Here is a 26,312-nt window from a genome sequence, read left to right as displayed (position 1 = left end):
TCACTCGCCCCTATCTGAGATACCTACTGCAGTCCTCATCCTCCACATACAACACCTGTTCTGCCAGTCACATTCTGTTAAAGGTCCCCAAAGCACAAACATCCCTGGGTCGCTCCTCTTTTCAGTTCGCTGCAGCTAGCGACTGGAACGAGCTGCAACAAACACTCAAACTGGACCGTTTTATCTCCATTTCTTCAAAGACTCAATCATGGACACTCTTACTGACAGTTGTGGCTGTGTCGCATGATGTATTGTTGTCTCTACCTTCTTGCCCTTTGTGCTGTTGTCTGTGCCCAATAATGTTTGTACCATGGTCTGTGCTGCTGCCGTGTTGTGCTGCTACCATGTTGTTGTCATGTTGTGTCGCTACCATGCTGTGTTTTCATGTGTTGCTGCCATGCAATGTTGTTGTCTTAGGTCTCTTTTTATGTAGCGTTATGGTGTCTCTCTTGTCATAATGTGTGTTTTGTCCTATATTTTTAATCCCAGCCCCCGTCCCCGCAGGAGGCTTTTGCCTTCTGGTAGGTCGTAATTGTAAATAAGAATTTGTTCTTAACTGACTTGCCTAGCTAAATAAAGGTTATATAAATAAATTAAATTAAAATGGATGTTTGCTGAGGTTGGCAAATATGCTGAGGTTCTGAGTTGTCTATCAGGAGCCTGGGAGGGAAAGGATTTAGAGGAAGGGGGATCCCTCCCTTGGCCACAGCCTTCCATCAGTTTATCTATTCCACATGATTCAGGTGCTTCCCTCCAGAGCCCAGTCCACCTCGCAACCCTGCCTCACCCATCCTCAGTCCAACATCTCCTCTACATATCTCCCTGATACTCTCCCAGTCATCTCTCTCTTTTCGTCTTCCATAGAGAACATTTTCCTACACCAAAACATGATATACTTTCTTTTTTGGCTATATGTGTGTGTGTGTGTGTGTGTGTGCGTGCGTGCGTGCGTGCGTGCGTGCGTGCGTGCGTGCGTGTGTTCATACATTTGTATTAGTATTCACATGCCCATGATCCTTGCCCTCCAAACCGTTTCAACCTAACTCCTCAAATCCATTTCTCCCACCTGGACTGTTTTGAACATTATAATGCAACAACACAAACATCACCACCCACTAGCACCAGACCATTCAGTGTCTAACGATGCTATTGTGTTTCCTACAGCTACTGTTCCAAGAACAGACATGCGGTATCACTGCTCCTGACATTTCTCATGTTAACTCACCAGCTAGCATAGCAATGGGTGTTTTCAGAGAGTGATGATTAGTTCATCATGCATATTAGAGCAATTTTGTCGCAACTCCCAAACATACGTCAGTATGACTTACCGTTCTGCTATGGAATGACATTATCTTCTACTGTCATTTCTTTATTACTTTAATGCATGAGTAATTTTCATGGGGGGATGGAGCTAAACAGAGGAGTAGTCTGACAGCTTGCATCTCTCTCACCCCCCTCCTTCCACCTATCTTACCTCCTCCCACTCGCCTCCCCCCTCCCCCTTCCTCTCCTCTCCTCCCTTCATTTACAGCCTTCAGAAAAAAGATAAACACTCCAGCTGACAACCAGTCCCATCCTTTAGACAGTCTCAATTAGGAGAGCTTGAGTCAACAGGAGAGGGGATCTCACTGTGCCTTACTACACATGTATCTGCCTGCCAAAAAAAAATGTACTTCTGCATCCATAGTGACTGGCTGACTGGAGAAAATCCACATGGAAACTTTCTCTTGCTGTTGTCAAGACAACCAGATGGTTATGATCTCAGAGCAGTGCAAACAGTTAAGACATGCCTGGATCTTTGTTTCCATTAGGCATTGACAACTGATTGGCTAAAAGTAAAACAAACAGAGAAAAAAATTGTCCAAAAAACACCATAAGCTGGCTAGAGTTTTAAAGTAGCCTAGTGAGTCTGAAAAATAAAATAAAAACACTGTCATTAGTGCTACCGGGATCCTTGGAAAGTCCCTACCCCTCTGTGATGTACAGTGGCTTGTGAAAGTATTCACCCAGTTGGCATATTCCCAATTTTGTTTCCTTACAACCTGGAATTAAAATATATATTTTTTTTTTGGGGGGTTGTATCATTTGATTTACACAACGACTTTGAAGATGCTAAATATTTTTTCTTGTGAAACAAAGAAGAAATAAGACAAAAAAAGAAAAGAACGAGCATGCATAACTATTCACCCCCCTTAAGTCAATACTTCCTAGAGCCACCTTTTGCAGCAATTACAGCTGCATGTCTCTTGGGGTATGTTTCTATAAGCTTGGTACATCTAGTCACTTGGATTTTGCCCATTCTTCAAGGCAAAACTGCTCCAGCTCCTTTAAGTTGTATGGGTTCTGCAGGAGTACAGCAATCTTTAAGTCAAGATTCTCAATTGGATTGAGGTCTGGGCTTTGACTAGGCCATTCCAAGACATTTAAATGTTTCCCCTTAAACCACTCGAGTGTTGCTTTAGCAGTATACTTAGGGTCATTGTCCTGCTGGAAGGTGAACATCCGTCCCAGTCTCAAATCTCTGGAAGACTGAAACAGGTTTCCCTCAAGAATTTCCCTGTATTTAGCGCCATCCATCATTCTTTCAGTTCTGACCAGTTTCCCAGTCCCTGCAGATGAAAAATATCTCCACAGCATGATGCTGCCACCACCATGCTTCACTGTGGGGATGTTATTCTCGGGGTGATGAGAGGTGTTGGGTTTGCGCCAGATATCGTGTTTTCCTTGATTGCCAAAAGGCTAAATTTTAGTCTCATCTGACCAGCGTACCTTCTTCCATATGTTCGGGGAGTCTGTCACATGCCTTTTGGCGAACACCAAACGTGTTTGCTTATTTTATTTTTAAGCAATGGATTTTTTCTGGTCACTCTTCCGTAAAGCCCAGCTCTGTGGAGTGTACGGCTTAAAGTTGTCCTATGGACAGATACTCCAATCTCCGCTGTGGGGCTTTGTAGCTTTAGTCTCTTTGTTGCCTCTCTGGTTAATGCCCTCCTTGCATGGTCTGTGAGTTTTGGTGGGCGGCCCTCTCTTGGCAGGTTTGTTGTGGTGCCATATTCTTTCCATTTTTTAAATAATGGATTCAAAAATGGTGCTCTGTGGCATGTTCAAAGTTTTGGATATTTTTTTTTAGAACCAAACCCTGATCAAACTTCTTCACAACTTTGTCCCTGACCTGTTTGGAGAGCTCCTTGGTCGTCATGGTGCTGCTTGCTTGGTGGTGACCCTTGCTTAGTGGTGTTGCAGACTCTGGGGCCTTTCAAAACAGGTGTATATATACACAGAGACAGATCATGTTGCAATTAGATTGCACATAGGTGGACTTTATTTAACTAATTATGTGACTTCTGAAGCTAATTGGTTACACCAGGTCTTATTTGGGGTTTTATAGCAAATGGGGTGAATACCAATGCACGTACCACTTTTTCGTTGACATTTTTGAAAACATTTTTTGAAAAAAATATATATATATATTTTTTAATTTCACTTCACCAATTTGGACTATTCTGTGTATGCAATCCAAATAAAAATCAATTTAAATTAGGTTGTATTGCAACAAAATAGGAAAAAAGCCAAGGAGGATGAATACTTTTTGAAAGCACTATATAAAGTGGAATATTGGGATGCAAACTCAAAATTGAAAACTTTATATTCTATATCTGACATGGTACAGGTGTCTTCTTTTTTTGTTGTCGCCCATAACCATATGTGTGAGGTGTATACTTTTGTTTCAAAGTAGATTTAAGACTAACAATAATCACTCTGTGTTACCTTGATTTAGCCCACTGCAGTAAAACGTTAAACACTGTAAATAAAATAAAATGTTATGTCACATGCGCCGAATACAACAAGTGTAGACTTTACAGTGAAATGCTTACTTACAAGCCCTTAACCAACAGTGCAGTTCAAGAAGAGTTAAGAAAGTATTTAACAAGTAGACTCAAATAAAATGTTATCATAAAACACAATAAGAATAACGAGGCTATTTACAGGGGGCACCGGTACCGAGTCAGTGTGCGGGGGTACAGGTTAGTTGAGGTAATTTGTACATGTACAGTGAGGGGAAAAAGTATTTGATCCCGTGCTGATTTTGTACGTTTGCCCACTGACAAAGAAATGATCAGTCTATAATTTTAATTGTAGGTTTATTTGAACAGTGAGAGACAGAATAGCAACAAAAAAATCCAGAAAAACACATGTCAGAAATGTTATAAATTGATTTGCATTTTAATGAGGGAAATAAGTATTTGACCCCTCTGCAAAACATGACTTAGTACTTGGTGGCAAAACCCTTGTTGGCAATCACAGAGGTCAGACGTTTCTTGAAGTTGTCCACCAGGTTTGCACACATCTCAGGAGGGATTTTGTCCCACTCCACTTTGCAGATCTTCTCCAAGTCATTAAGGTTTCGAGACCGACGTTTGGCAACTTGAACCTTCAGCTCCCTCCACAGATTTTCTATGGGATTAAGGTCTGGAAACAGGCTAGGCCACTCCAGGACCTTAATGTGCTTCTTCTTGAGCCACTCGTTTGTTGCCTTGGCCATGTGTTTTGGGTCATTGTCATGCTGGAATACCCATCCACAACCCATTTTCAATGCCCTGGCTGACGGAAGGAGATTCTCACCCAAGATTTGACAGTACATGGCCCCGTCCATCGTCCCTTTGATGCGGTGAAGTTGTCCTGTACCCTTAGCAGAAAAACACCCCCAAAGCATAATGTTTCCACCTCCATGTTTGACGGTGGGGCTCCATTTTGGTCTCAACTGACCACAACACTTTCACCCAGTTGTCCTCTGAATCATTCAGATGTTCATTGACAAACTTCAGACGGGCATGTATATGTGCTTTCGTGAGTAGGGGGATCTTGCGGGCGCTGTAGGATTTCAGTCCTTCACGGCGTAGTGTGTTACCAATTGTTTTCTTGGTGACTATGGTTCCAGCTGCCATGAGATCATTGACAAGATCCTCCCGTGTAGCTCTGGGCTGATACCTCACCGTTCTCATGATCATTGCAGCTCCACGAGGTGAGATCTTGCATGAATTCCCAAGCCGAGGGAGAGTGCCAGTTCTTTTGTGTTTCTTCCATTAACTGTTAACTGTTAACTGTTGTCACCTTCTCACCAAGCTGCTTGGCGATGGTCTTGTAGCCCATTCCAGCCTTGTGTAGGTCTACAATCTTGTCCCTGACATGGTCTACAAGTGTAGCTCTCCCTTGAAAAGCTCTTTGGTCTTGGCCATGGTGGAGTTTTTGGAATCTGATTGATTGATTGCTTCTGTGGACAGGTGTCTTTTATACAGGTAACAAACTGAGATTAGGAGCACTCCCTTTAAGAGTGTGCTCATAATCTCAGCTCGTTACCTGTATAAAAGACACCTGGGAGCCAGAAATCTGTTTGATTGAGAGGGGGTCAAATACTTATTTCTCTCATCAAAATTCAAATCAGTTTATAAATTTTTTGACATTAGTTTTTCTGGACATCTGTTGTTATTCTCTCTCTCTCACATTTCAAATAAACCTATCATTCAAATTATAAACTGATAATTTCTTCGTCAGTGGGCAAACGTACAAAATCAGCAAGGGATCAAATACTTTTTTCCCTCACTGTAGGTGGGGGTGAAGTGACTATGCATAGATAATAAACGAGTAGCAGCAATTGTCCGGTGGCAATTTTATTAATTGTTCAGCAGTCTTATGGCTTGGGGGATGCCGCTGAGGAGCCTTTTGGTCCTAGACTTGGTGCTCCGGTACCGCTTGCCACGCGGTAGCAGAGAAAACAGTCTTTAACTTGGGTGACTTGAGTCTCTGACCATTTTATGGGCTTTCCTCAGACATCGCCTATTGTATAGGTCCTGGATGGCAGGAAGCTTGGCCCCAGTGATGTACTGGGCCATTTGCACTACCCTCTGTATCACCTTACAGTCAGATGCCGAGCAGTTGCCATACAAGGCGGTGATGCAACCAGTCAGGATGCTCTCGAAGGTACAGCTGTAGAACCTTTGAGGATCTGGGGACCCATGCCAAATCTTTTCAGTCTCCTGAGGGGGAAAAGGTTTTGACGTGCTGTCTTCGCTACTGTCTTGGTATGTTTGGACCATGATAGTTTGTTGGTGATGTGGACACCAAGGAACTTGAAACTCTTGACCCGCTCCACTACAGCCCGGTCGATGTTAATAGGGGCCTGTTCGACCTGCCTTTTCCTGTAGTCCACGATCAGCTCCTTTGTATTGCTCACATTGAGAGAGAGGTTGTTGTCCTGGCACCACACTGCCAGTTCTCTGACCTCCTCCCTACAACCACTGTTGTGTCGTCAGCAAACTTAATTATGGTGTTGGAGTCATGTTTGGCCACACAGTCATGGGTGAACAGGGAGTACAGGAGGGGACTAAGCACGCACCCCTGAGGGGCCCCAGTGTTAAGGATCAGCGTGGCAGACGTGTTATTGCATACTCTTACCACCTGAGAGCGGCCCATCAGGAAGTCCAGGATCCAGTTGCAGTGGGAGGTGTTTAGTCTCAGAGTCCTTAGCTTAGTGATGAGCTTTGTGGGCACTATGGTGTTGAATGCTGAGCTGTAGTCAATGAACAGCATTCTCACATAGGTGTTCCTTTTGTCCAGGTGAGAAAGGGCAGTGTGGAGTGCGATTGAGATGGCGTCATCTGTGGATCTGTTACGGCGGTATGCAAATTAGAGTGGGTTTAGGGTGTCCGGGAGAATGCTGATGATTTGAGCCATGACCAGTCTTTCAAAGCACTTCATGGCTACCGATGTGAGTGCCACGGGGCGGTAATCATTTAGGCAGGTTACTTTCGCTTCCTTGGTCACAGGGAATATGGTGGTCTGCTTGAAACATGTAGGTATTACAGACTCAGTCAGGGAGAGGTTGGTCCGAGCATGTTTTGAGTACACGTCCTGGTAATCCATCTGGCCCAGCGACTTTGTGAATGTTGACCTGCTTAAAGGTTCTGTTCATATCGGCTACCGAGAATGTTATCACACTGTCATCCAGAACAGCTGGTGCTCTCGTGCATGCTTCAGTGTTGCTTGCCTCGAAGCGAGCATAAAAAGGCATTTAGCTCATCTGGTAGGCTAGCGTCGCTGGGCAGCTCGCGTCTGGTTTCCCTTTGTAATCCGTAATAGTTGTCAAACCCTGCCACATCTGACGAGCGTCAGAGCCGGTGTAGAAGGACTCAATCTTATTCCTGTATTGACGCTTTGCTTGTTTGATGGTTCGTCTGAGGGTATAGCGAGATTTCTTATATGCATCCATATTAGTCTCCCGCTCCTTAGAAGCAGCAGCTCTAGCCTTTAGCTCGCCTGTCATCCATGGCTTCTGGTTGGGATATGTACGTACAGTCACTGTGGGGACGACGTATAATGTAGAATCCGTGTCATCCGACCACTTCCGTATTGAGCAAGTCACTGGTACTTCCCACTTTTGTTTTTCTTGTAAGCAGGAATCAGGAGGATAGAATTATGGTCAGATTTACCAAATGGGGGGTGGGGGGAGCTTTGTATGCATCTCTGTGTGTGGAGTAAAGGTGGTCTAGGATTTTCTGATTTAAGTTTGCCTCCATTAAAGTCCCTGGCCACTAGGAGCGCCGCTTCTGGGTGAGCATTTTCTTCTTTGCTTATGGCCTTATAGAGTTGATTGAGAGCAGTCTTAGTGCTAGCTTCGTTCTGTGGTGGTAAATAGACGGCTATGAATAATAATAGAACTCTCTTGGTAGATAGTGTGGTCTACAGCTTATCATAAGGTACTCTACCTCAGGCGAGCATACCTCAAGACTTATTTAATATTAGACATCGCGCACCAGCTGTTATTGACAAATAGACACACACACCCCTCACCTTACAAGAGGTAGTGTCTCTGTTCTGCCGGTGCATAAAGAATCCCGCTAGCTCTATATTGTCCGTATTGTTGTTCAGCCACGTCTCAGTGAAACATAAGATGTTACAGTATTTGATGTCCCGTTGGTAGGATAATCTTAATCGTGCATCATCAATGTTATTTTCCAATGATTGCACATTAGCAAGAAGAACGAATGGCAGTGGGAGTTTACTCGCTTCACTACCTACAGATTCTCAGAAGGCTGCCTGATCTCACCCACTGTTTTAGCTAGCTTTCCCAATTCAACACCTGTGATTACTGTATGCCTCGCTGTATGTCTCTCTCAAATGTCAATATGCCTTGTATACTGTTGCTCAGGTTAGTTATCATTGTTTTAGTTCACTATGGAGCCCCTAGTCCCACTCCTCATACCCCTGATACCTCCTTTGTCCCACCTCCCACATATGCGGTGACCTCACCCATTACAACCAGCATGTCCAGAGATAAAACCTCTCTCATCATCACCCAGTGCCTGGGCTTACCTCCGCCATACCCGCACCCCACCATACCCCTGTCTGCGCATTATGCCCTGAATATATTCTACCATGCCCAGAAACCTGCTCCTCTAATTCTCTGTCCCCAACGCTCTAGGCGACCAGTTTTGATAGCCCTTAGCCGCACCCTCATACTACTCCTTCTCTGTTCCGCGGGTGATGTGGAGGTAAACCCAGGCCCTGCATGTCCCCAAGCACCCTCATTTGTTGACTTCTGTGATCGAAAAAGCTTTGGTTTCATGCATGTCAACATCAGAAGCCTCCTCCCTAAGTTTGTTTTACTCACTGCTTTAGCACACTCTGCTAACCCTGATGTCCTTGACGTGTCTGAATCCTGGCTCAGGAAGGCCACCAAAAATTCAGAGATTTCCATACCCAACTATAACATCTTCCGTCAAGATAGAAAGGGGGAGGAGTTGCAGTCTACTGCAGAGATAGCCTGCAAAGTAATGTCATACTTTCCAGGTCTATACCCAAACAGTTCGAACTACTAATTCTGAAAATTACTCTCTCCAGAAATAAGTCTCTCACTGTTGCCGCCTGCTACCGACCCCCCTCGGCTCCCAGCTGTGCCCTGGACACCATTTTTGAATTGATTGCCCCCCATCTAGCTTCAGAGTTTGTTCTGTTAGGCGACCTAAACTGGGATATGCTTAACACCCCGGCAGTCCTACAATCTAAGCTAGATGCCCTCAATCTCACACAAATCATCAAGGAACCCACCAGGTACAACCCTAACTCTGTAAGCAAGGGCACCCTCATAGACGTCATCCTGACCAACTGGCCCTCCAAATACACCTCCGCTGTCTTCAACCAGGATCTCAGCGACCACTGCCTCATTGCCTTGCCTGTATCCGCTATGGTGCCGCAGTCAAACTACCACCCCTCATCACTGTCAAACGCTCCCTAAAACACTTCTGTGAGCAGGCCTTTCTAATCAACCTGGCCCGGGTATCCTGGAAGGACATTGACCTCATCCCGTCAGTTGAGGATGCCTGGTCATTCTTTAAGAGTAACTTCCCCACCATTTTAGATAAGCATGCTCCGTTCAAAAAATGCAGAACTAAGAACAGATACAGCCCTTGGTTCACTCCAGACCTGACTGCCCTCAACCAGCACAAAAACATCCTGTGGCGGACTGCAATAGCATCGAACAGTCCCCGCGATATGCAACTGTTCAGGGAAGTCAGGAACCAATACACGCAGTCAGTCAGGAAAGCTAAGGCCAGCTTCTTCAGGCAGAAGTTTGCATCCTGTAGCTCCAACTCCAAAAAGTTCTGGGACACTGTGAAATCCATGGAGAACAAGAGCACCTCCTCCCAGCTGCCCACTGCACTGAGGCTAGGGAACACGATCACCACCGACAAATCCATGATTATCGAAAACTTCAACAAGCATTTCTCAACGGCTGGCCATGCCTTCCGCCTGGCTACTCCTACTTCGGCCAACAGCTCCGGCCCCCCCGCAGCTCCTCGCCCAAGCCTCTCCAGGTTCTCCTTTACCCAAATCCAGATAGCAGATGTTCTGAAAGAGCTGCAAAACCTGGACCCGTATAAATCAGCTGGGCTTGACAATCTGGACCCTCTATTTCTGAAACTATCCGCCGTCATTGTCGCAACCCCTATTACCAGCCTGTTCAACCTCTCTTTCATATCGTCTGAGATCCCCAAGGATTGTAAAGCTGCCGCAGTCATCCCCCTCTTCAAAGGGGGAGACACCCTGGACCCAAACTGTTACAGACCTATATCCATCCTGCCCTGCCTATCTAAGGTCTTCGAAAGCCAAGTCAACAAACAGGTCACTGACCATCTCGAATCCCACCGTACCTTCTCCGCTATGCAATCTGGTTTCCGAGCCGGTCACGGGTGCACCTCAGCCACACTCAAGGTACTAAACGTCATCATAACCGCCATCGACAAAAGACAGTACTGTGCAGCCGTCTTCATCGACCTTGCCAAGGCTTTCGACTCTGTCAATCACCATATTCTTATCGGCAGACTCAGTAGCCTCGGTTTTTCGGATGACTGCCTTGCCTGGTTCACCAATTACTTTGCAGACAGAGTTCAGTGTGTCAAATCGGAGGGCATGTTGTCCGGTCCTCTGGCAGTCTCTATGGGGGTGCCACAGGGTTCAATTCTCAGGCCGACTCTTTTCTCTGTATATATCAATGATGTTGCTCTTGCTGCAGGCGATTCCCTGATCCACCTCTACGCAGACGACACCATTGTATACACTTTCGGCCCGTCATTGGACACTGTGCTATCTAACCTCCAATCGAGCTTCAATGCCATACAACACTCCTTCCGTGGCCTCCAACTGCTCTTAAACGCTAGTAAAACCAAATGCATGCTTTTCAACCGATCGCTGCCTGCACCCGCATGCCCGACTAGCATCACCACACTGGATGGTTCCGACCTTGAATATGTGGACACCTATAAGTACCTAGGTGTCTGGCTAGACTGCAAACTCTCATTCCAGACCCATATCAAACATCTCCAATCGAAAATCAAATCAAGAATCGGCTTTCTATTCCGCAACAAAGCCTTCCTTCACTCACGCTGCCAAGCTTACCCTAGTAAAACTGACTATCCTACCGATCCTCGACTTTGGCGACGTCATCTACAAAATTGCTTCCAACACTCTACTCAGCAAACTGGATGCAGTTTATCACAGTGCCATCCGTTTTGTCACTAAAGCACCTTATACTACCCACCACTGCGACTTGTATGCTCTAGTCGGCTGGCCCTCGCTACATATTCGTCGCCAGACCCACTGGCTCCAGGTCATCTACAAGGCCATGCTAGGCAAAGCTCCGCCTTATCTCAGCTCACTGGTCACGATGGCAACACCCATCCGTAGCACGCGCTCCAGCAGGTGTATCTCATTGATCATCCCTAAAGCCAACACCTCATTTGGCCGCCTTTCGTTCCAGTACTCTGCTGCCTGTGACTGGAACGAATTGCAAAAATCGCTGAAGTTGGAGACTTTTATCTCCCTCACCAACTTCAAACATCAGCTAGCTGAGCAGCTAACCGATCGCTGCAGCTGTACATAATCTATTGGTAAATAGCACACCCATTTTCACCTACCTCATCCCTACAGTTTTTATTTATTTACTTTTCTGCTCTTTTGCACACCAATATCTCTACCTGTACATGATCATCTGATCATTTATCACTCCAGTGTTAATCTGCAATATTGTAATTATTTGCCTACCTCCTCATGCCTTTTGCACACATTGTATATAGACTCCCCTTTTTTCTCTGTGTTATTGACTTGTTAATTGTTTACTCCATGTGTAACTCTGTGTTGTCTGTTCACACTGCTATGCTTTATCTTGGCCAGGTCGCAGTTGCAAATGAGAACCTGTTCTCAACTAGCCTACCTGGTTAAATAAAGGTGAAATAATAAAAAATTAAAAAAAAGTCTGCGGCCCCTTTTCCTGCGTCTTTTCTTCATGCAAAAGGCATGGATCTGGGCCTGTTCCATTAAAAGCATGATATCCTTCTTGACAGACTCATTAAAGAAAAAGGTTTCTTCCAGTCCACGGTGAGTTCTTCCAGTCTTCCAGCTGTTCTCATGTCCAGAAGTTATTTTTGGTCATAAGAGATGGTAGCAGCAACATTATTTATACAATAAGTTAAAAAATAAGTTACACAAAACGCAAAAAAAACTAACAAAATAGCACATTTGGTTGGGAGAATGTAAAACATCGGCCATGTTCTTTGGCGCAATCTACTTCAACGCCTAGCCTACAGAACAGTGTTTGGTTTGAAGAGAAACAGTAGTCTACCATGGAACATACTGACCCTATTCTTCCTAATGCTTAGTACTAGACCTGGCTATAAACACACATGGTCAATTGCAACCAGCACTGGCCAGCATATTAAAATGAGGTATACTCTCGTTAAACCATCAATACAACATAATATCACCGGCACAGCTGATTTCAATTGCAACCATCGTCGGGCTCTGAATTGCTGCTCTCTTAAGCTCACTAAGTGTTCCTGGTCACTGTCAACATCTTTGAAGACATTCTGGTGGGTATTATCATCGGGGTAAATTAAACCTCCTTTTTTCAGCAGACAGTGTAGATTTAAAGTGTAACTGAACAGAAAAACCAACTTCTCTGGTTAAAATGGGCCTATGTGGCATCGATATGAGTTAGAAACATTTATCCTAGTATAAAAATAATATAATGATAATAATATAGGGATAATGTTAGTCATAAAATCAGTTTAGTTTAAAACTGAGATTAGCAAGATGACTAGAAAAAAATGGTTTGTCACGGAATAAAGGGTAGGCCAGTTTTACATTAGGTTGTTTAAAAAAAAATCATGCCCATATGCCCACAGTTGGCAGCACCCAAGTAATCATCAATTCAGTGCGTAGCTACACATTAAGCACAATATTCTTGCCAAAGTAGGTAATCGACTCCTTAATTAATTGACCCTCTCCTCGACCACTTATCGTTTACCGGGCCACGAAGGAGAGACAAATGTACAGGGGACAATATTTAAACATTTCAATAGCACCAAATTCCAATGACTTAAAAAGCTTGTATAAATGAATATGAAATGTATATTGTCCATTTACATAGTGTAATTTATTGACGGTCCCTAACTAGACTCTCAGACAGGCAATCCAAAGTGAAACCAATTTTGCCACTGTCGCACACCTGCTTGCTGAAGCTAATTGCTGAACGAAGTTGGCTCGCTTGATTACGAATAGCCCTGAATGAGTTGTGAATAAAGTTACAGACGCACAAATATCATAGCCCCAAGACATGCCTCTCATCATTAACATGGCGGGACTATGTACAACAAGTCATTGTATTATTTAAATCTAAAGTGCTGGAGTACAGAACTAAAACAACAGCAAAATTGTCACTTTCCCACCGTTCCAGATACTTTTGGAGCTCACTGTAAATGATAACATCTGGATCCATAAAACAAATGATATTTGGGGGTCATTGTTCCGTCAACCCCACAAGGATAGAACGGGACTGGACCGGACACAGGACAGGACAAGAACCGACAGAACAGTTCATCCTAAAGCCGCCACTGAGTAAACACATGAGGAATGTCAAGATTTAACCAGAAGAACTTAATACAACATTTCCAAATAAACCTATTAACTCCCTACCCTGCATTCCTAGATAAAGCTGTATTCAGTAATCTGTCTGGGAGCGTAAACAGCTTTCCGTCAACACATACAGTGAGATTATATTCTGCTCTCTGCCATGTCTCACTGTGAACCATGACAACAGGGAGGGAAGATTGCTATGAGGTTTTCATAGGAAGAATGCGATGCTATCCTCCTGGCTCCTGCTTATGTAAGTCTTTTATAATATCTTCATATTCTGTCAGATGCCACACCACTGTATTGAGTGCTGTATCCAATATTACTGAAAGAAATAGATAACAATGAACAACTCTGGAAGGTTGAAATATGCGGATGAAGATCATTGCTCATGTTATTTTGTCACTGTTTAGCATTGATGCAGTGTGATGTTCTACTTCTCTCACATTGATGTGACATTGGGATAAATATGGTGTGATACTGTAACTGTATATCACAGACTTTACTCTGACTCACTACTTCAGTTTACTCCTCTTGGCTACGGCAGTTATAGTCTCACAGTACAGGACATCACAGCAAATTGCTGGAGTCCAGGCTACACCAGGTCTGATATTCTGTAAGGGACCACCTCATTATCCAACCAACAGTGGTTGCATCCCAAATGGCACCCTATTCCCTATACAGTGTACTACTTTTGACCAGAGGACAAAGCCACTATCATGTCACCCTGTTTGAGCTGCATGCAGTAGAGCCATTTATCTCCAGCTCCAACCATTCCTGTCCCAGGGAAACACCTGTTATTAATATGCAATTCCTGACAGAGGTGAGCATCCACACACAGCACCATGTCTCTGTTAACACCAGTGGATGTATGTTAGGTCATTGCATGGTGCTTTAGTGGGGGGCGGAAAGGTGGAGACTCAATCCCTGACCATCTGGAGTCAATGCTGTCCTCCTGTTGCTTAGTGTCACGCCGTCAGACTCGATCTAGTCTGTCCCCTCCAGTCATAATGCCAAGGGCTGTGTTCAGCTTTCTGCTTGGAAATTGATTTTCTGGTCCATTGGGGTGCATAGGCTTGTGTGAACTGACCAAAACATAATGTGATGATCGTAGGCTTCATGTGTGCTTCAAGGTTTGGACCATTAAAATGTCAACTGAGAAATATGTGCTAACTTACGAACAAAACAATGCAGCTGAAAAATTAAATACGAGTGTTGCTCTGTAGTCTGATCACAAACACATGGACAGAAAGGGAAATGGTCTGAATGAGGCTGCATCAGACAGTGGCCGTTTCCGAATACCCATACTGTGTCCTAAATAGTAGGCCGTTTGAGTGTGCGAAAAAACGACCTTTAATAGTATGCAACATTTTGAAAATGTTGTATACTTTAAATGCCTGGATGTCATACTCATTTGGGCTTTGACAACAGCTGATCAACTAGACATGTGATGCACTACCAAAATCAACAAATAGTGGTAATCATGTCACGTTCTAATTATGCGAAAATAGAATGTTTTATAGTATGTGATATTTTTTTTTTTTAAAGGCTACATAAAAAGGCTACATAATAGCAAAGCTTCTGTGGTGGTGTTCAAATGTAGGCCAAGTAGTTTTTGTTCTCCTTAAAATGATCACAAGTATTGCTTCGTTGGCTACAGCTTTAAAGGGACTCAGTGTCACCGGTGTAGACTGTCTCTGTGTTGTGTTTTGATCGGCTTACATGTGACCAAAGATTCAGGGTTGGTGTGGATCATTTATTCTCTGATAAAGAAACAAACAACATCCACAAATGGAATGTTGTTCTGCCCTTATGCACCAACTTCTCTTTTCCACATAGGTACAGTAGACAGGGAAGAGGTGAGAGGGGCAGAGGATGTTTATGAGGGGGAATGCAGAAGGAGAAGGAATCGTGCAACGTTAAAAAGGGCACTTACAACAACAAAAGGAAAGTACACTAATATCAGGCATGGAAACTATTCAGATTTTGTGTATTTATACAACATGAAATTCAACACTTGTTATATTGGGATGTGGCTGCGTCCAGCGATCCTGAATTTGTGATGCACCCGACTGACTGTCCACATTTTTCTGTGCAATAGACTTTCGATTTGAACATTTAAAAAGTGTGTGTACTAGGCTATTTGATTTAATTTATATACAGTATAAGTCAAAAGTTTGGACACACAATTTTTTTTACTATTTTCTACATTGTAGAAAAATAGCGAAGACATCAAAACTATGATTTAACAAATATGGAATCATGTGGTAACCAAAAAAGTGTTAAACATACATTAGATTTATTATTCTTCAAAGTTGCCTTGATGACCGTTTTCCACACTCAAATGATCTATTTCTGTCTTCAGTCGTTTATAAATAGGATAGATGGGCTATGTGCGGCAGGGTAGAGAGTTGGACTAGTAACCGAAAGGTTGCAAGTTCGAATCCCCGAGCTGACAAGGTACAAATCTGTCGTTCTGCCCCTGAACAGGCAGTTAACCCACTGTTCCTAGGCCGTCATTGAAAATAAGAATTTGTTCTTAACTGACTTGCCTAGTAAAATAAAGGTAAAATATATATTTTTTTAAATGTGGTCTACAAGGGTATAGGTTGATTGTGATAGACTGCCTATAACCAGCCAATAACTCCATTCCTATTCGATTCCGAGTTTAGAGAAATTAATGAATTAATTAATTAGAAAATTAATCATTTTCTAAATGGGCAACTATTATTTGTTGAATTTGGAAAAATCTACTCGCACTCGACCCCAGTCAGGAGCTGCTACTGTGTGGCAGCTTGTCAGGAACATCGTCTTGGAAATGACCGGACCAAGGTGCAGCGTGGTGAGCGTACATTTTCTCTTTATTTAATTAAAATATCACCAACAAAACAAGAAACAACAAAACGACCGTGAAGCTTACTAGGGCTATAGTGCCACTAACAAAGATAAAAGGAAAAAAGGCTGCCTAAGATTCCCAATCAGAGACAATGATTGAACCATACCCGGCCAAAACATAGAAACAAACAACATAGAATGCCCACCCCAAATCACACCCTGACCTAACCAAATAGAGAAATAAAACGGCTCTCTAAGGTCAGGGCGTGACACAGCTTGATGTCTTGCAACAGAAAAAGGCCAAAGATGTTACATTTTGGACCAATTATCATATCCAAATGCGTGTTATTTCCTCAGTGATATCCAGGTCACGGTCACCCTCGCAAAATAAAATTCTATCCTCAAGGGTGTTTCCTGGTTAAATAAAATGTCTTCTCATCCTGTTTTTCTTTGTCTTCTTCTTTTATTTTCCCTCTTTGTTCCTCTCACACACGGCTGTTACTGTGCCATTTGGCCTGGCTGCTCTATGCTCTGCTCTTACTGAGACACTAGAAATAAATACAATAATGTTGAAGAGCACTAATCTCTCTGTTACGCTAAACGTGATATACTTCTTCTTGCACATCTCTCTCCCAGCAATACATTGAGACTTACTGTATTTAGCTATTACTGTAACAGTGGTGTCAGAACACTTACGTTCCCAGAACTTCTTTGAAGTCATAGTTTTCTTTGATGTCCGACGTCGTCTTTTTCCATCCATTCCCGTCCTCTAGATCTCCAAGGGGCATCCTAACCTATTCTGTCAATCCAATCAGCCACGGGAGAACTGTGGAGGGATGAAGTTGTGGACTGTCAGGCAGAAAGTTTAGCATCCACATTTATTAGCAGGCAGACCCTGCTCACTGGAAAACACACACACACACACACACACACACACACACACACACACACACACACACACACACACACACACACACACACACACACACACACACACACACACACACACACACACACACACTTCATACTTTAAATCGAGAAGAGAAGAAGAGAAGAGCAGCCAAGCATGCTAATGATGACACAGACAATCTATCATCTAGTCATTCAATATCAAATTATGATAGGCTTTGAAAGATGTGGTATTTACATGGATGAGACATGTAGGGTCTTAACTGGGCATGGGCTGCATCCCAAATGGCTCCATATGCCCTATATAGTGGACTAGTTTTGACCAGAGCCCCATTGGCCCCATGGTGTGCCTAATGCGAAATCAGATGTATGGATCAACATGGGAGATTTAAAGCAATTTCCAATGCCATCTTTTAATTCATAACCGGAGAAAAGAGTGATCACCACTCAAGGTTGTATTTACCACAAGGCTAAGAGAAGGGAGGGAGGGAGGCAGAAAACCTGGAAAACCTACAGATAAAAATACTATATTGATAGCTGATATTTATCCCCCTCTCCCCCTAAAAAGAGGTTTACCAGTAAGACAACTTCATAGACTGCGTCGCATCTGTAATACAAAAGAAGAATATGATAGACAATCAAATTCTCTCTCTCCTTGAGCGTTTTCACTTGAGATGATACCCCGATACCTGGCATGATAAAGCTCAAAAACAAATTGAAAGCTTGAACAGGAGCCAGTTACTTAATAAATCCTAACAAAAACAGAATGAACAGTTTTCTGTAAACTATATACTTACTTTCAATGATAGCTGTTATGGCATTAAGTCTATTGTCATAAATATTGGCACATCAGACTCCTCTTTCAATTCTGCTTTCCAGAGTCCACCTTTATTAACCTATAAACGATCAAGAAATCGATCAAACATTTTGGTTAAATCAGATCAGAGAGAGAAAAGAGGCCTTCATAAAAGGATGCTTCCCCTGTATATCTTGTACCTCTTGCAGGACGTGTAACTTTGTATGCCCTCAGACTTCTAGAACTTAAGGACGTGTAACTTTGTATGCCCTCAGACTTCTAGAACTTAAGGACGTGTAACTTTGTATGCCCTCAGACTTCTAGAACTTAAGGACGTGTAACTTTGTATGCCCTCAGACTTCTAGAACTTAAGGACGTGTAACTTTGTATGCCCTCAGACTTCTAGAACTTAAGGACGTGTAACTTTGTATGCCCTCAGACTTCTAGAACTTATGAGATAAAGTAATGTATAACTTGCGCTACTAAAGGACTTATGTTACAATGTTCTTGTAATATGATTTTTATTGTAAAAACATCCCCCGCCTTCAAAGTACATCTAGAGAATATAAATCTTCAATTAGATGTCAAGATATCACCTCGCCAGTTCCGAGACACTTTATAGAACAAAATCATCATATTAATGAATTGCTTTGTGTCGGTATTCTAAAAATGTAATAGCTATGTGGATATATACATTTAATTCTGTATCTCCATACGGTTTAAACAAATAATTTGATTTCACCTCCTTGCTATAAGCTACATTTAGACGTATTATTTTTTTATTTTACCTTTATTTAACCAGGTAGGCTAGTTGAGAACAAGTTCTCATTTGCAACTGCGACCTGGCCAAGATAAAGCGTAACAATTTGACACATAAAACACAGAGTTACACATGGAATTAACAAAAGTCAATAATACAGTAGAACAAAAGAAAACAAAAAGTCTATATGCAGTGAGTGCAAATGAGGTAAGATAATGGAGTTAAGGCAATAAATAGGCCATGGTGGCAAAGTAATTACAATATAGCAATTAAACACTGGAATGGGAGATGTGCAGAAGATGAATGTGCAAGTAGAGATACTGGGGTGCAAAGGAGCAAGATAAATAAATAAATAAATAAATACTGTATGGGGATGAGGTAGGTATATAGATGGGCTATGTACAGGTGCAGTGATCTGCTCTGACAGCTGGCGCTTAAAGCTAGTGAGGGTTCAGAGATTTTTGCAGTTCGTTCCAGTCATTGGCAGCAGAGAACTGGAAGGAAAGATAACCAAAGGAGGAATTGGCTTTGGGGGTGACCTGTGAGATATACTGTACCTGCTGGAGCACGTGCTATGAGTGGGTGCTGCTATGGTGACCAGTGAGCTGAGATAAGACAGGGCTTTACCTAGCAGAGACTTGTAGATAACCTGTAGCCAGTGGGTTTGGCAGCGTGTATGAAGCGAGGGCCAACCAACGAGAGCGTACAGGTCGGCAATGGTGGGTAGTGTATGGGGCTTTGGTGACAAAACAGATGGCACTGTGATAGACGGCATCCAGTTTGTTGAGTAGAGTGTTGGAGGCTATTTTATAGATGACATCACCGAAGTCGAGGATCGGTAGGATGGTCAGTTTTACGAGGGTATCTTTGGCAGCATGAGTGAAGGATGCTTTGTTGCGATATAGGAAGCCAATTCTAGATTTAATTTTGGATTGGAGATGCTTAATGTGAGTCTGGAAGGAGAGTTTACTGTCTAACCAGACACCTAGGTATTTGTAGTTGTCCACGTATTCTAAGTCAGAGCCGTCCAGAGTAGTGATGCTGGACAGGCGAGCAGGTGCAGGCCCCACATATACAAGAACAGGCCCCACATATTTATTAACGACTTTACCTGATGTCCATTGTGGTGGGCTATCTCATTAATTGATGTGACGTATTTAGGTGAGCGGACACCTGGGGCGATCATGTGTGAGTTGCCCTTCGTGCCCACTCCCATACCCTATAATTCTGTACCTTTTGGTGAATATTTTGTATAGAGGTAGACCAGAGGGTCTGCGTCCCTGATTGGCAGATGAGTGGAAATCCTGATTAAAAGCACCTACTGCTTACAAATGCTGTTGTGAATTTAAAAATAATTGTACCTACACACTGAAGATCGCCGTAAAGCCGCAACGGCTGTGTACAATATCCCCGATCCAGTAAAAAATGTGACATATTTTTGAGTGTGAACTCATTACACCTCTGTTTGTCTGAATTTGCGGGTTTATGCAGCAATACGCCAACCCATCTGGTTTGCACTTAGTGGGACTATCATTTTTTTTCAACAGGACATTGACCCGACACACCTCCAGGCTGTGTAAGGGCTATTTGACCAAGAAGGAGAGTGATGGAGTGCTGCATCAGATGACCTGGCCTCCACACGCACCCAACCTCAACACAGAAGAAATGGTTTGGGATGAGTTGGACCACAGAGTGAAGGAAAAGCAGCAAACAAGTTCTCAGCATATGTAGGAACTCCTTCAAGACTGTTGGAAAAGCATTCCAGGTGAAGCTGGTTGAGAGAATGCAAAGTGTGAAAAGCTGCCATCAACGCAAACAGTGGCTACTTTGAGGAATCTCAAATTTAAAATATATTTTGATTTGTTTAATACTTTTTTGGTTACTACATGATTCCATAGATTTGATGTCTTCACTATTATTCTACAATGTAGAAAATAGTCAAAATAAAATAAACCCTTGAATGAGTAGTTGTGTCCAAACTTTTGACTGGTAGTATATATATATATATATATATATATATATATATATATATACACACACACACACACACACACACACACACACACACACAGCTCAAAAAAATAAAGGGAACACTAAAATAACACATCCTAGATCTGAATGAATTAAATATTCTTATTAAATACTTTTTTCTTTACATAGTTGAATGTGCTGACAACAAAATCACACAAGCAATGGAAATTAAATTTATCAACCCATGGAGGTCTGGATTTGGAGTCACACTCAAAATTAAAGTGGAAAACCACACTACAGGCTGATACAACTTTGATGTAATGTCCTTAAAACAAGTCAAATGAGGCTCAGTAGTGTGTGTGGCCTCCATGTGCCTGTATGACCTCCCTACAATGCCTGGGCATGCTCCTGATGAGGTGGCGGATGGTCTCCTCAGGGATCTCCTCCCAGACCTGGACTAAAGCATCCGCCAACTCCTGGACAGTCTGTGGTGCAACGTGGCATTGGTGGATGGAGCGAGACATGATGTCCCAGATGTGCTCAATTGGATTCAGGTCTGGGGAACGGGCCAGTCCATAGCATCAATGCCTTCCTCTTGCAGGACCTGCTGACACACTCCAGCCACATGAGGTCTAGCATTGTCTTGCATTAGGAGGAACCCAGGGCCAACCGCACCAGCATATGGTCTCACAAGGGGTCTGAGGATCTCATCTCAGTACCGAATGGCAGTCAGGCTACCTCTGGCGAGCACATGGAGGGCTGTTCGCCCCCCTAAAGAAATGCCACCCCACACCATGACTGACCCACCGCCAAACCGGTCATGCTGGAGGATGTTGCAGGCAGCAGAACGTTCTCCACGGCGTCTCCAGACTCTGTCACGTCTGTCACATGTGCTCAGTGTGAACCTGCTTTAATCTGTGAAGAGCACAGGGCGCCAGTGGCGAATTTGCTGATCTTGGTGGTCTCTGGCAAATGCCAAATGTCCTGCACGGTGTTGGGCTGTGAGCACAACCCCCATCTGTGGACGTCGGGCCATCATACCACCCTCATGGAGTCTGTTTCTGACCGTTTGAGCAGACACATGCACATTTGTGGCCTGCTGGAGGTCATTTAGCAGGGCTCTGGCACTGCTCCTCCTGCTCTTCCTTGCACAAAGGCGGAGGTAGCGGTCCTGCTGCTGGGTTGTTGCCCTCCAGCACGTCTCCTGATGTACTGGCCTGTCACCTGGTAGCGCCTCCATGCTCTGGACACTACGCTGACAGACACAGCAAACCTTCTTGCCACAGCTTGCATTGATGTGCTATCCTGGATGAGCTGCACTACCTGAGCCACTTGTGTGGGTTGTAGACTCTGTCTCATACTACCACTAGAGTGAAAGCACCGCCAGCATTCAAAAGTTACCAAAACATCAGCCAGGAAGCATAGGAACTGAGAAGTGGTCTGTGGTCTCCACCTGTAGAACCACTCCTTTATTGGGGGTGTCTTGCTAATTGCCTATAATTTCCACCTGTTGTCTATTCCATTTGCACAACAGCGTGTTAAATTTATTGTCAATCAGTGTTGCTTCCTAAGTGGACAGTTTGATTTCACAGAAATGTGATTGACTTAGAATTACATTGTGTTGTTTAAGTGTTCCCTTTATTTTTTTGAGCAGTGTATGTACACAGTGGGGAGAACAAGTATTTGATAACCTGCAAAATCAGCAGTGTTTCCCACCTACAAAGCACATAGAGGTCTGTAATTGTTTTCATAGGTACACTTCAACTGTGAGAGAGAGAATCTAAAACAAAAATCCAGAAAAATCACATTGTATGATTTTTAAGTAATTAATTAGCATTTTATCGCATGCCATACGTATTTGATCACCTACCAACCAGTAAGAATTCCGGCTCTCACAGACCTCCTGTTCTCCACTCATTACCTGTATTAACTGCACCTGTTTGAACTCGTTACATGTATAAAAGACACCTGTCCACACACTCAATCAAACAGACTCCAACCTCTCCACAATGGCCAAGACCAGATAGCTGTATAAGGACATCAGGGATAAAATTGTAGACCTGCACAAGGCTGGGATGGGTTACAGGACAATAGGCAAGCAGCTTGGTGAGAAGGCAACAACTGTTGGCGCAATTATTAGAAAATGGAAGAAGTTCAAGATGACGGTCAATCACCCTCGGTCTGGGGCTCCATGCAAGATCTCACCTTGTGGGGCATCAATGATCATGAGGAAGGTGAGAGATCAGTCCAGAACTACACGGCAGGACCTGGTCAATGACCTGAAGAGAGCTGGGACCACAGTCTCAAAGAAAACCATTAGTAACACACTATGTCTTCATGGATTAAAATCCTGCAGCGCACACAAGGTCCCCCTGCTCAAGCCAGTGCATGTCAAGGCCCATCTGAAGTTTGCCAATGACCATCTGGATGATCCAGAGGAGGAATGGGAGAAGGTCATGTGGTCCGAAGAGACAAAAATAGAGCTTTTTGGTCTAAACTCCACTCGCCGTGTTTGGAGGAAGAAGAAGGATGAGTACAACCCCAAGAGCACCATCCCAACCGTGAAGCATGGAGGTGGAAACATCATTCTTTGGGGATGCTTTTCTGCAAAGGGGACAGGACGACTGCACCGTATTGAGGGGAGGGTGGATGGGGCCATGTATCGCGAGATCTTGGCCCACAACCTCCTTCCCTCAGTAAGAGCATTGAAGATGGGTCGTGGCTGGGTCTTCCAACGACCCGAAACACAGAGCCAGGACAACTAAGGAGTGGCTCCGTAAGAAGCATCTCAAGGTCCTGGAGTGGCCTAGCCAGTCTCCAGACTTGAACCCAATGGAAATTCTTTGGAGGAAGCTGAAAGTCCGTATTGCCCAGCAACAGCCCCAAAATCTGAAGGATCTGGAGAAGGTCTGTGTGGAGGAGTGGGCTAAAATCCCTGCTGCAGTGTGTGCAAACCTGGTCAAGAACTACAGGAAATGTATGATCTCTGTAATTGCAAACAACGGTTTCTGTACCAAATATTAGGTTCTGCTTTTCTGATGTATCAAATACTTATGTCATGCAATAAAATGCAAATTAATTACTTAAAAATCATACAATGTGATTTTCTGGATTGTTGTTTTAGACCTCTACATGCTTTGTAAGTAGGAAAACCTGCAAAATCGTCAGTGTATCAAATACTTGTTCTCCCCACTGTATATATATATATATATATATATATATATAGTACCATTCAAAAGTTTGTGGTCACTTGTTTTTTAAAGAAAAGCACATTTTTTTTTGTCTATTAAAATATCATATTGATTACATACAGTGTAGACATTGTTAATGCTGTAAATGACTCTTATTCCATAAAGAATCATGCATTTCCGGCTATATCTACATAGACGTACAAAGGCCCATTATCAGCAACCATGTTCCAATGGCACGTTGTTTTAGCTAATCTAGGTTCAGAATTTTAAAAGGATAATTGATCATTAGAAAACGCTTTTGCAATTATGTTAGCACAGCTGAAAATTGTCGTCCTATTTAAAGAAGCAATAAAACTGGCCTTTAGACTAGTTGAGTATCTGGAGCATCAGCGGTTGCGGGTTCGATTACAGGCTTTAAATGACCAGAAACAAAGAGGTTTCTTCTGAAACTCGTCAGTATATTCTAGTTCTGAGAAATGAAGGCTATTCCATGCGTAAAATTGCCAAGAAACTGAAGATCTGGTTCAACACTGTGTACTACTCCCTTCACAGAACAGAGCAAACTGGCTCTAACCAGAATAGAAAGAGTGGGAGGCCCCGCTGCACAACTGAGCAAGAGGACATGTACATTAGTGTCTAGTTTGAGAAACAGACGCCTCACAAGTCCTCAGCTGGCAGCTTCATTAATTAGTACCCGCAAAACACCAGTCTCAACGTCAACAGTGAAGAGGCGACTCTGGGATGCTGACCTTCTAGGCAGAGTTCCTCTGTCCAGTGTCTGTTCTTTTCCCCATCTTAGTCTTCTCCTTTTACTGGCCAGTCTGAGATATGACTTTTCTTTGCAACTCTGCCTAGAAGGCCAGCATCCCGAAGTTTCAACTTTAGGGTTGGCATTATGCATTACGGCAGGTAGCGTTCTCGTGGCATCAGCCAAACCCAGATTCGTCCATCATACTGCCAGATGGTGAAGTGTGATTCATCACTCCAGAGAATGCGTTTTCACTGCTCCAGAGTCCAATGGCGGCGAGCTTTACACCACTCTAGCCGATGCTTGGCATTACGCATGGTAATCTTAGGCTTGTGTGTGGATGCTTGGCCATGGAAACCCATTTCAAGAAGCTCCTGACAAACAGTCATTGTGCTGACGTTGCTTCCAGAGGCAGTTAGGAACTCTGTAGTGAGTGTTGCAATCGAGGACAGACGGTTTTCATGCGCTACGCGCTACAGCAGTGAGTGGTCCCGTTCTGTGAGCTTGTGTGGCCTACCACCTCATGGCTTAGCCGTGGTTGCTCCTAGACATTTACAGTTCTCAATAACAGCACTTACAGTTTACCGGGGCAGCTCTAGCAGGGTAGAACTTTGACAAACTGACTTTTTGGAAACATTTACATTACATTTACATTTAAGTAATTTAGCAGACGCTCTTATCCAGAGCGACTTACAAATTGGTGCATTCACCTTATGACATCCAGTGGAACAGTCACTTTACAATAGTGCATCTAAATCTTAAAAGGGGGGAGGATTACTTATCCTATCCTAGGTATTCCTTAAAGAGGTGGGGTTTCAGGTGTCTCCGGAAGGTGGTGATTGACTCCGCTGTCCTGGCGTCGTGAGGGAGTTTGTTCCACCATTGGGGGGCCAGAGCAGCGAACCATTTTGACTGGGCTGAGCGGGAACTGTACTTCCTCAGTGGTAGGGAGGCAAGCAGGCCAGAGGTGGATGAACGCAGTGCCCTTGTTTGGGTGTAGGGCCTGATCAGAGCCTGGAGGTACTGAGGTGCCGTTCCCCTCACAGCTCCGTAGGCAAGCACCATGGTCTTGTAGCGGATGCGAGCTTCAACTGGAAGCCAGTGGAGAGAGCGGAGGAGCGGGGTGACATGAGAGAACTTGGGAAGGTTGAACACCAGACGGGCTGCGGCATTCTGGATGAGTTGTAGGGGTTTAATGGCACAGGCAGGGAGCCCAGCCAACAGCGAGTTGCAGTAATCCAGACGGGAGATGACAAGTGCCTGGATTAGGACCTGCGCCGCTTCCTGTGTGAGGCAGGGTCGTACTCTGCGGATGTTGTAGAGCATGAACCTACAGGAACGGGCCACCGCCTTGATGTTAGTTGAGAACGACAGGGTGTTGTCCAGGATCACGCCAAGGTTCTTAGCGCTCTGGGAGGAGGACACAGTGGAGTTGTCAACCGTGATGGCGAGATCATGGAACGGGCAGTCCTTCCCCGGGAGGAAGAGCAGCTCCGTCTTGCCGAGGTTCAGCTTGAGGTGGTGATCCGTCATCCACACTGATATGTCTGCCAGACATGCAGAGATGCGATTCGCCACCTGGTCATCAGAAGGGGAAAGGAGAAGATTAATTGTGTGTCGTCTGCATAGCAATGATAG

The 26,312-nt window shown here is 43.9% G+C and overlaps 1 pseudogene; it reads right to left on the bottom strand.

Annotated features, from left to right (window-relative positions):
- LOC118399898 (calcium/calmodulin-dependent protein kinase type 1-like) overlaps nucleotides 1–18,450 on the bottom strand; it is a 40,654-nt pseudogene extending 22,204 nt beyond the window's left edge.
- Between the last annotated feature and the right edge of the window lie 7,862 nt (nucleotides 18,451–26,312).

The sequence above is a fragment of the Oncorhynchus keta genome, chromosome 21, assembly GCF_023373465.1.
Source record: "Oncorhynchus keta strain PuntledgeMale-10-30-2019 chromosome 21, Oket_V2, whole genome shotgun sequence".
Lineage (NCBI taxonomy): Eukaryota > Metazoa > Chordata > Actinopteri > Salmoniformes > Salmonidae > Oncorhynchus > Oncorhynchus keta.
The sequence above is the reverse complement of the archived record's forward strand: the minus strand, read 5'-3'. Positions and strand labels throughout refer to the sequence as shown.